We start from the raw sequence: 12712 nt of genomic DNA on the forward strand, positions 1-12712 counted from the left end.
CCCTGAAATTTAAGCAAGGACTTGAGTCCAAGAGTGCAAATTTTGCAGAATGTTCAATGAAATTCTGATTCCCTCTGAATTTGTTTCCTGTTGCTGCTGTAACAAATTGCTACAAATTTAAAACAACACAAATTTGTTATCTTACAGTTCTGGAAGTCAGAACTCTGAAATGGGTCTCACCGGGCTAAAATCAAGGTGTGATCAGAGCTGAGTTCCATCTGAGGGCTCTAGAGGATCCATTTTCCAACTTCTAGAGACTACTTGTTTGCTTGGCCCCTGTTTCCATCTTCAGAATACATCAATCTCTACTTCTGTGGTCACATCTACTCTTTCTCTGTCTCTCCTATGTCCCTCGTATAGGACTCTTGTGATTATATTGAGCCCACCCACGTTATCTAGAATAATCTTCCAATTTTAAGAGTCTTAATTTAACCACATCTGGAAGGTCCCCTTTACCCTGTAAGATAATAAACACACAGCTTCCAGGAATTAGGACATGGATATTTTGGGGTGACCATTATTCAGCCTACTATACCCCCTTCCCACTCTCATGTATAATTTAAGGTGGGGGAAAGGTAGGAATGAGCTATTGTTGGTTACTGGCAAAAGCTTGAGGTGGGTGTTGCCTGGCCTTCATTTCGAGAAATTACCTAACACTTATTGAGTGCTTACGGTATGACAGACACATATTTATGACACAGTTTAATATGGAGGTCCTTTAATATGCTATTTTCTGACATGCCCTCATCCTAAAGAACAGATATGTTAATAGGGTCAGGGACCAGTTTCAAAAAGGGGACACAGAAAGCTTCTTCTACCAGAAGAGTTCCCTTGGGCCATTACTCTAAAGAGGTCAGGAACATTTTGTAAACTGCACCCTCTCCCCACAAAATATAAGAGTAATTAGATATTGCAGATTGCCGTGGATAAAATACTTAGAGGAGGGAATAAAGTGAGGAATAGCGATGCTCTAGAATTTAGATTGGAAGTTAGCCTCTAGAGTCTTCTCACTACCATGCCAGGAATTTAGTAAATCAATCAGGTGAATGCAATAGCATAGAGACTCCAGAAACATTTTCAACCATCAGTACTCACTGACTAATAAACACAGTGATGAAAGGAAGGGGTAATCACTAATAATGTTAGGACGAATGGATTACAGTATAAGAAGCAACTGAGATTCTCCTGTCATATACACTGGATTGCATTCTAGGGGGTAAAATAATTATTTTCAAGAAAAACAAAAAAATTAAAATTGGAATATCATATTGATCCTAGCTGTAGGGATCTATAGTGGACGGCTTTTCAGTGTACCTGCCCAACTCACGATAATTCTTCCTTCTTTGTAAAAGGCTCCCTACCCCTCAAGCCATAGGGGTGAATTTTTTTTTTTTAAACATTTATTTATTTTGAGAGACAGCGCGAGCAGGTGAGGGGCAGAGAGAGAGAGACATACAGAATCTGAAGCAGGCTCCAGACCCTGAACACAGAGCCTGACGTGGGGCTTGAACCCACCAACTGCGAGATCATGACCTGAGCCAAAGTCTGACATTTACCCGACAGAGCCACCCAGGAACCCCTAGGGATGAGTCTTAAGGAGCCATATTTGTACTGTAAGACATGGTCTCCTAGATAGAGCTAACTGGATCAGTCTTGGGCACTGTATTATCTTCCTAGGTCTACTGTAACAAAGTACCACAAACTGGGTGGCTTAAAACTACAGATACTTATCGTCTCACAGTTCTGGAGGCCAGAAGTTCAAAATCAAGGTGTCGGTAGGGCCATGCTCCTGGTGCCTCTACGGGAGGATCCTTTCTTGACTCTTCCAGCTTCTGGTTAAGCCTCCAGAGCCTTACCCTTAGTTGGCATTCCTTGGTTTACGGCAGTTTAACTGTGACCTCTTCTTCTCTCTTCACGTGGCAATCTGTCTGTGTCCCAATTCCCTCTTATAAAGACACCAATCATATTGGAATAAGGGCCCATCCTATTCCAGTATGACCTCATCTTAACTAATTACATCTGCAATGACCTTATTCCCAAATAAAGTCACATTCTGAGGTACTGAGAGGGTTGGGGTTCAATATATATACATTTAGAGAGGAGCAATGAGAAACTGTATTCATCCAATAACAGGCACCTAGCCCAAACTGTGTCAGAGTTCCTTCCCTTCGAAACTGAGAATGAGATTCTAGTCTCAGCCTGGGCTGACTGGTCTGGTGCAGAAAGGAAGCAAAGGGAAACTGAGGCTCGGGCTTCTTATACTTTATGGACTAAGTAGCAGAGAAAGTATTTACAGAAAGAGCAGAATGAAACAGATGGGGAGTGGGGCAGCAGAGAAAAAAGGGGCAGAGGAAGGATGCTCCCGGTGGCCGCTTTCACTATGATCCTACAACCTTTCTGCAGCTCCGCGGCTGTCCTGTTTTGGGTTCCCTGAGACACTGTAGGCTTCCGAGAAGCCTGGTTGGTTCGCCCTAAGGAAGCTCAACTTGGTTTCGGTTGCTTACAAGCAAAGCTAATAGAAAAGCTATAATCAGATGAAGATACCCTATTAGTTTTCCTTGCTGCTAGAACAATGTACCACAATCTTAGTGCGTAAAACAACACAAACTTATTATCATCCAGCTCTGTAAATCAGAAATCTGACATACGTGGGTCTCACTGGGCCAACATCAAAGTGTTGGCAGGACTGCATTCCTTTCTGGAGGTTCCAGGGGAGAATCTCTTTCCTTGACTTTTCCAGCTTCTTGAAGCCCCTTCTTCCACCTTTAAAGTCAGCAACGCTATTTCTCTGGTTCTCTACAGTTGGAAAAGTTTTCTTCCTTTTAAGGACTCAAGTGATTGGATTGGACCCACCTGCATAACTCAAGCTAATCTCCCCACTTCAAAGTCCTTAACCTTAATCACATCCATCTGCAAAGTCCCTTTTGCCAGGCGAGGCGAGGCGTCATATTCATAGGTTTAGGGATTAGAATGTTAACATTTTTAGGTCCCATTATTTTGCCTTCCACAGATGCATACCAAAAGGTCACGTGACCATTTGTCATAAGATAGCCGGCTGACGGGCACTTGGGTGGTTCGGTGGGTTGAGCGTCCCGCTCTTGGTTTCAGCTCAGGTCATGATCTCAAGATTTGTGGGGTCAGGCTCTGCACTCCCAATCAGTGGGGAGCCTGCTTGGGATTCTCTCTCCTCTCTCTCTGCCCCTTCCCCCTGCACATGGGCTCCCTCTCTCTCTCTCCAAATAAATAAACCTTAAAAAAAAAAAAAAAGATAGAAGGCTGAGAGTTTAATGGACTTTCTTTGTACTGTTTCTTTCTCTTGTAAAAAATTTTCATTTTATTTGAACAACTCATTCTGAAGCTTTGCCCTCCTAAAGCTCTTTTTGAGGAACACGGGGTCAACTCTGTCAGATTCAAGGACCTTTATTTAGCTGCCTTCTCATAGCTGAAGGTTTAACTATCCCGGAAACACACTAAAGGAGGACATATTCCCAAAAGGCCTGATTGGAGCCAGGAAGGAATAAACAGTGGAGTCAAATTGCTTATTCCCCATTAGAGAATTGCACGTATTAAAATATTATTGCTTAAAAAAAAGGAAATTGAAATTTCTCTGAACAGAGAGTTCGGGGTGGATACCTTGATAAAGGTGATTCTGGCAGGAGGCTGTAAAGGCCAATTTATTTATAGACACAATAAATGAAATGTACATCTACAGGAAGGCAGGTAAACTCACGCAGTCAACAAAGACAAATGTGCCAAGTACCATTCTAGGACAGAGTTACAGTGGAGAACACAAGGTCCTGCCTTCCTAGTTCTACTGAAGGAGATTTATACAAAATGTTCTATCTTATATCTTACATATACTATAATGCCGGGAAGAGATATAGGCTATGAAGAAATATAAAGCAGGACATAACGGTAGAGAGGGACAGAAGAGTGCTCTTTTGGGTGAGGCAGTTTTAAAATGCCTTAAATTGGGGCGCCTGGGTGGCGCAGTCGGTTAAGCATCCGACTTCAGCCAGGTCACGATCTCGCAGTCCGGGAGTTCGAGCCCCGCATCGGGCTCTGGGCTGATGGCTCAGAGCCTGGAGCCTGTTTCCGATTCTGTGTCTCCCTCTCTCTCTGCCCCTCCCCCGTTCATGCTCTGTCTCTCTCTGTCCCAAAAAATAAATAAACGTTGAAAAAAAAATTAAAATCCTTAAATTGAAAAAGTACATTTTATTTTGAAATAATTAGAGAACCACAGGAGGTTGCAAAGAAAGGTACAGAGAAGTCTCATGTGCTTTTCCCTAATCTCCTCCAATGTTACCATTTTCTGCAATATTAGCCTAGTATCAAAACCAAGAAAGTGACATTAGTACAATCCATAGAGCTTATTCAGATTTCACCTGTTATACATGTGCTTATTTGAGTATGTGTGCATAATTCTAGGTAATTTTAACATATGTGTAGTCTTGTGTCATCATCACTACGATCAAGGTACTGACCTACATGTATGAATTATGCTCAATAAAACTATTACAAAGAAATAATTGTGCCATCATCACAAGACATATCAGTGTTACCTCTCTGTAGCCACACTGATCCCTCCCCACCATCACTCACCCCTCGCAACCACTAATCTGGTCTCCATCTCTATAATTATGTTGTTTCATGAATGCTACATAAATGGAATCATCCACTAGGTATCCTTTTGAAACTGTTTTTTTTTTTTTTCTTCACCCAGTATAACTCCCTTGAGATACATCCGAGTGACCTGTATCAATAGTTCTTTCCTTTTCATTGCTGAGTAGTAGTCCACGGTATGGATGTACCACTGTTTGTTTAACCATTCATCCATTAAAAGATGTTTGGTTAGTTTCCAGTTTGGGGCTATTACAAATAAAACTGCTATGCACATTTGTGTACAAGTTTCTGTGTGAAAATAAGTCTTTGTTTCTCTCGGCTAAATGCCTAGGAGTGTATGGTGCCATTGTATGGTAAGTGTATGTATGGTTTTTCCAGAAACTGGCGGAAGCTGTATTGTTTTACGTTCCCCTGCAATGTATGAGTGATCCAGTTTCTGCACAGCCTTGCCAACATTTGGTGCTAATCACTGTTTTTCATTTTAGCCATTTTGATAAGTATGTTGTGATCACTCATTGTGACTTAATTTGCATTTCTCTAGCGACTGATGATGTTGAGTATCTTTTCATGTACTTATTTGCCACCATTATATTCTCTTGGGTGAAGTGACTGTGCACGTCTTGCCCATTTTCTAAATGGATTATTTGGTTTTTTAATGCTGAGTATGGAGAATTTTTTAAAATACATTCTAGACATTCGACCTTTGTCAGATATGTGATTTGCGGTTATTTTCTCCTGGTCTGTAATTTGTCTTTTCATTTTCTTAACAGTGTCTCCTGCAGCACAAAGTTTTAAATTCTGATGAGGTCCAACTTATCAATCTCTTCTCTTATTAGTTATTGGTCATTCTTTTGGTGTTAAGTCTAAGAACTCTACCCAGTCATGCGTCCTGAAAATGTGCTTCTATGTTATTTCCTAGAAGTTTTATAGTTTTATGCTTACATTTTAGTCAGTGACTCCTTTTGAATTAATTTTTGTATAAGGTGTGAAGTGTACATTGACTTTCATATTCTTTCTTATGGATGTCTAATTGCTTGGGTACCATTTATCGAAAATCCTCCGTTGAATTTCTTTGCTACTTTAACAAAAATTAATTGAGCATATTTGTAGGCTTGTTTCTGAGATCTCTGTCTGTTCCATTGGTGTATGTGTCTATCTTTCCACCAATATCACCTGTTGTGATTACTGTAGTCCTAGAGTAAACCATCAAGAAATGATTTCTCCCACTTCATTCTTTGTTTTCCAAAAATTATTTTGGCTAATCTAGAGTCTTTCACTTTCCACGTAAATTTTAAATTTTTTTTTTTTTTCAACGTTTATTTATTTTTTTTGGGACAGAGAGAGACAGAGCATGAACGGGGAGGGGCAGAGAGAGAGGGAGACACAGAATCGGAAACAGGCTCCAGGCTCTGAGCCATCAGCCCAGAGCCTGACGCGGGGCTCGAACTCACGGACCGCGAGATCGTGACCTGGCTGAAGTCAGACGCTTAGCCGACTGCGCCACCCAGGCGCCCCTCCACGTAAATTTTAGAATAAGTTTGTCTATGTCTAATAAAGAAACTCACTGAGATTTTGATTAAAATTATGTTAAACCTAGGGACGGCTGGGTGGCTCAGTCAGTTGAGCATCCGATTTCGGCTCAGGTTATGATCTCATGGTTCTTCGAGCCCCATGTCAGGTTCTGTGCTAACAGCTCAGAGCCTGGAGCCTGCTTCAGATTCTGTGTCTCCCTCTCTCTCTGCCCCTCCCCGACTTGTGCTCTCTCTCTCTCTCTCTCTCTCAAAAATAAACATTAAAAAAAATTTTTTTTTAATTATGTTAAACCTAGAGGTTTAGGGCATCAGTGTAGGGGAAATTGACATCTTTACTACGTTGAAACTTCCCATCCCTAAAACATGTGTCTCTCCAAGAATTTAGGCTTTTATTTCTTTCATCCGCATTTTATAATTTTCATCATACATACAGATCATGTACCTACTTTTGTTAGATTTATACTTAAGTCCTTTATTTTCTTTGGAGCAACTTATAAGAATGGCTTCTTCAGGGGAATATTTGAAGAGAGACCTGAGTGAAGCAGGAACATGGAGTGAGCATGAGTGCAAAGATCCCGAGGCAGGTGTTTGCTTGGTGTGTGTTTGAGATGGGGTGAGCTAGAAAGAGAGTAGCGGCAAATGAGATCCAGGTTGTCACCATGTCGACAGGACCTTGGCAAAGTCATGATGAGACTGTGGAATTTTACTCTAAATGTGATGAGACGCCATCAGAGAGTTTTGAGCACAGAGATGATGCGGCCCGATTTATATTTTAGAAGGACAGTCCTGGCACTTGACTGGAAAATAGGCTGTAGGAAGGTAAGGGGAAGTAGGAAGCTGTATTAGGAAGCTCTTGGAGTGGCCCAGGTGACATTGGCTGATAGCTCAGGCCAGGTTGGCAGCTGTGGAGGTGACGAGGAACAGCTGGAATCTAGACATATTTTTAAGGTGTAGCTGAGAGGACTGGGGGTGAGATGTCAGAGAAAGACTTGAGAATGACTCTCAAGCTCTTGGCCAGTTCAGCTGGGCAAAGGGTGGTACCATGTACTGAGAAGAGGAAAACTTTGTTCTTTAGCATAAAAACAAAAACTATCATTTTCCAGAAAAGACCTAAAACCTGATATCACAGTGTACAGTCCCAAACCAGCCACAGTTTTGAAATGTTGGCTACTAGTTGGACTTTTAGAAACTACTGACAAGGTCCCATAGGAAGGATGTTGGCGATGAAAGAAGGGAAATGAAACCAATAGCTATTAAGCCTGTAAGGACCAAGATTTGCCATGTTAGTTCATATTAATCGTTATTAATTCCCTTATAGCTAAGTAGTAATATGCTTTTTTTCTCTTTTCTTTTTCCTTTCTTTGTTTTTTTTCTTTTTTTATTTTAGAGAGAGAGAGAGAGAGCATGATTGGGGGAGAGGGGCGGAGGGAGAAGGAGAGAGAGAATCCCAAGCAGGCTCCATGCTGGACATGGCCTCAACCCGGGGCTCAATCCCATGACCCTGGGATCATGACCTGAGCTGAAATCAAGAGTCGGAGGCCCAACCGACTGAACCACCCAGGCGCCCTTCTTTTCCTTTTTTTAATTGCTCTAAAATAAGGACATACAGTTTTCATTTTCGGTGGCATTAAATATATTTACAATGTTGTGTTACCATCACCACTATCTACATCCTAAACTTTTGCATCAGCCCCAACAAAAATTCTGTACCCATTAAACAATAACTTCCCTTTCCTGCCTCTCCAGTCCCTAGTAAACCATATTCTATTTTCTGTCTCTATGAATTTGCCTATTCTGGCTGGGGGTTGGGGGGGGGTTCTTATAAGCGGAGTTATTCATTCTTTGTCCTTTTGTGTCTGGCTTATTTCACGCAGCATAATGTTTTCAAGTTTCATCCATGTTATACCACATCTCAAAATTTTATTCATTTTTATAGCAGAATAATATTCCGTTGTATGTATATATCACATTTTGTTTATCCATTCATCTGTTACCGGACACTTGGGTTGTTTCTACCTTTTGGCTGTTGTGAATAGTGCTGCTGTGAATATTCATGTACAAGTATCTGTCTGCCTTCTGCTGTCGGTTCTTTTGGACATATACCTAGAAGTGGAATTGCTGGGTCATATGGCAATTCTATGTTTAGCCTTTGAGAAACCGTGAAACTTTTCCACAGCAGCCAAACCATTTTCCGTTCCCACCAACAACGCACAAGGGTTCCCATTTCTCCCTGTTCTTGCCAACACTTGTTATCTTCTGTGTGTGTATGTGTGTTCTAATAGCCATCCTAGTATAGTAGCTGTGAGGTAATATCTCATTGTGGTTTGCATTTCTCTAATTACTCATGATGTTGAGCATCTTTCCATGTGCTTTTTGGCCATCTATAGATCTTCTTTGGAGAAATGTCTATTCAAGTCTTTGCCCTTTTAAACTTGGGTTGCTTTGTTGTTGTTGTTGTTGAGATTTAGGAGTGCTTTATATATCCTGGATATTAATTCCTTATTAGATACATTATTTGCAAATATTTTCTCCCATCCTGTGGGTTGGATTTTGCTTTCCTGATGGTATCCCTTAATGCACAAAAGTTCTTCATTTTGATGAAGTCCAATTTATCCATGTTTTCTTTTATTGGCTGTGCTGTTGGTCATACCCATGAAACTGGCACCAAATCCAATGTCATGCAGATTTTCACCAATACCTTTTTCCTGAGAATTTTATAGTTTTGGCTCTTAAATTTAGGCTTTGATCTATTTTGAGTTCATTTTTATACATTGTGTATGGTAAGTATACAACTTCATTTTTTTTTTGCATATAAATATCCAGTTTTCTCATTACTGTTTATTGATAAAACTGTCCTTTCCCCTTCGAATAGTTTTGGCATCCTTGTAGAAAATCAATTGGGCATATATGTGAGGGTTTGTTTTTAGGCTCTCTATTCTATTCTATTGGCTGTCTTTAGGCCAGTACCATACTGTTTTAATTACTGCAGCTTTGTAGTAAGTTTCAAAGTTGGGAAGTGTAAGTCTTCCAATTTTATTAATCCTTTTCAAGATTGTTTTGAGGCCCTTGAAATCCTGTATGTGTTTGAAGGGCCTATTCAGAGGCCCTTGAAATCCTGTATGTGTTTGAAGATTGGCTTTTCTATTTCTGTGAAAAAGACTGTTAGAATTTTGATAGGGATTGCATTGAATCTGTAGGTTGCTTTGGGTACTATTGGCATCTTAACATTAAGTCTTCCTATCCATGAACACTGAATGTCTTTCCATTTATCTAGGTCTTTAATTTCTTCAAGCAATGTTGTGTCGTTTTCAGTGTACAAGTCTCTTACCTCCTTGGTTAGATTTATTCCTATGTATTCAATTCTTTTAGCTGCTCTATAAATGGAATTGCCATCTTAACTTCCTTTTCAGGCTGTTTACTGCTTATGTATAGACACACAATTGGTAATATATCATTTTTTGTGAAGGAGGAAATAGGGGCTTAGAATAAGTTGTTCAAACGTCCTTGGCTAGTAAGGTCCAACTCAGGTCTCTAACTCCATATCTGTTGTGCTGCCTCTCTGAGGAGGTAGCTTACCTAGCCCCTTTCCCAGATTGTCCTTTCTCTCTGACTTGACCCCTAGTTACAAAATAAGAAACACTAGAAGGAGAAGAAAATGGAACGCTGCAAAATTAGGCCCTAAATTCTGGCCGGTGTGATAATTGAACCGTAAGAAGGCAACCAAGTTCTCAAAGATACCATCGCTATTCCATAGACAGCTTCAGGTTCATTCGTTGTAGTGGAGGGCACAGAGGCAAATGACAAAGAGTCAACGTTGAACGTGTAACTTTAAAATGCCAAAATATTTGGTGAGCATAACTCAGAAATCAAGAAGCTACTTGTAGCAAATCAAATACCGTAATGCATTTTCAACACAGGGCAGTTTCTCATGGCCCTGACAGAAGGACTGTGTCACGGCATGTAGATGGGGTTCCTACTCTTGAGGACCTGAGGGTGGGGGAGACTCAGGCTCAGGAGAGATACACTCTGCAGCCCTGCCACCAGGTTGGAGACCAGAAGTGTGTCAAGTAACCCTGAAGAGCCTCTAACGGAGATGGCAGGTCTTGGTATGCCTACAAGAGGGGATGGATGAGTTTGTCCAAGACCCTGGATGCCATTCAGGAACCACTAGGGTCTCTTCCCCAGTCCCCACTGAGCACTTGTCTTCCTCTCCCAAACCCGCTGTCTGACTCCACTTTCTGCTGTTTCTGCCTGACAGCACCGGCACTTTAAATGTGGAGCCGTGACTATTGTTGCAGCTGCCACTGATGGGAACCTGGCCCAGTAGCTGTGCGCAGTGCTGTGAGAATTGTCTCAGTCTGCTTTCCTGCTGCCCTTTGCCTAGGCCAGCAAGATATCCAGAAAGGAATGCGGAAGCCTGGTAAACAGAAGTATACTTCTGTGTGTACTTCTGTTATGCATACATACACACATGTGCACACACACACACACACACACACACACACAGAGTTGAGGAATCAGAATATCTTCTCTCTCCTCCCGAAGGGAAGAACATTCTGGCCCGAAGAGAACACCTTAGGATCTTCTCCATTTACCTTCTTCTATCTCCAGTGTAAAAGTAACTATATTGCAGTGATGTATTCTTCCTCACACCTGCCAAGAAACACCAGACGAGGAATGGTAGCGTCTTCGCACTTAATGAATTACTAACATTTTTAGATAGAGAGGTAAGGAGTTGCCCGAGCATGTCCATAGGCTCCTTCTAATACGTGGAATATCGCACAGAGCTTCAAAACGGCCGCAGTAAGAGCCAGTTAAAAAATAAGTGGAGAAAGTTCACAAAGCAAAATGTCAACATGGTATCATGTGAATTTCTCTGTGGCTCAGACTTTGGGCAGGTTGTAGCAGCATTTCATTTATATCACAGAAGAATTAATCAAGGAGGTAACAACGTTTAAGTGATTTTCCAGCGGGAATCTTATGCTCTAATGACACAGTCTATTCCCACTTCTTCCATAAATCACTAGCGACTTCCCTTAGAATGGTCGCTTGCCTCCGGCATCTTGCCCTTCATACAATCCTCACATTGCCTGATTAATGTTCTTAAGCATATCACTCCTCCGATCAAACATCTGCACTGTTTCCTTGTTGCCAATAGAATTAAACCTTAATGCCTCCATGTGGCATTTGAGTCTTCTTACCAATCATTTCCCCTCCTTATCCTCTACTACGTCCTGATGGCCAGGCCAGTCGTGCTCTGGGGTATAGTTACAGTTTCCTCCATGCGTAACGCCAGCTCTGCTCCTCTCTACTTTCCTAACTCCTCCTTTACATGCTTCAGGGCTGGCTTCAAATCCCACTTCAAATCCCAAATTCCTCCACTTCTACTCACACCAACCTCTCCCTGCTATAAATTCCCTTTGCACGTTCATTGTACACCTCACTTTGGCAGTTTACTTGTTAAGTGATTAATATGCCTGTCTGGATGCCTTGTGACTACAGAAAATAGAATAAGGTCCCTGCCCTGGTGGAGAAGGCTTTGCTACTTTATCGTGATATATTACTATCTCCTGAGGGCAAGACTCTCTCCACAGTGAAATGCAAGTTCTCAAGTTCTGCAAGGATGCCATGCTTATTATGGTACATAATACATCTAGTACATCTAGGATTTCAGAAAGATTTGCTAAATTGAATTCAATCCTCTTTCGGTATCTCTGTCTCTGGGGCTTGCCTACAAATAGAGGTTGTTGCTGAAGTGCACTAGCTAATTTGCTCTCAAACGGCCAAACCTAACAAAACTAGTCTACATCAGCTATGCTGAAGGGGTTAGGGTAGGGGTGAGGAAGGGGAAACCGTCCTAGTGTGTTGCAACGTGGGAAAGTTGCTCAGTGTAAGTCCACTCTCCTGGCTGGACCCCTGGCTATAGGTGTCAATTGTCGCACGGTGACTCAAAGCACCACAAGTAAAGGAGTGAGGAAAGGCAAAGCGAGCAGAACAGGGAAAGGGAGCAGCAGAAACTTCCTCAGCCAGCATATGAGCAACAAGGGCCATCAAAATGGGATGGCTTCCTTCGACCATAACCAAAGACATGCCAGGGTCAATCGTTGGAAACCACAGTTCACACTTCACACATTTGTAGCAATAAAGGCTGATGTTGGCACGTCTGGTTTCCAGACACCTGCTCTCACAGGTAACAGCAGCGGGGCAGCTGCCCTGAGTGACTCTGAGTTCCTCTCTCCCACAGGTCCCGAGTTGGAAGGATTGAGTAAGCGAGTCCCCCAAACCCTGGTTCTCATCCATGGGGCCCCGGGACAAGTTGAAAGATCTAACCGAAACCAGAAAAAACTGGCGGGGTTGGGGGACTGGGCAAGGATGTAGAAGAGTCTTCCGCTGACTTCAGACCCCACCCCACCCCACCCCACCCCCACCCCGTCCGTGTCTCCCACTGTAAACCAGAAGAGTCTATCTATTCCCTGCAGACGGCCAAGTCGAAAGATCCTCAGGCCGATCAGGTGCCCGCTGAGTCTGGTTGCGGCTCCCAGCCACGATTTCCTCGC

The sequence above is a fragment of the Felis catus genome, chromosome A2 (assembly GCF_018350175.1).
Source record: "Felis catus isolate Fca126 chromosome A2, F.catus_Fca126_mat1.0, whole genome shotgun sequence".
Taxonomy (NCBI): domain Eukaryota; kingdom Metazoa; phylum Chordata; class Mammalia; order Carnivora; family Felidae; genus Felis; species Felis catus.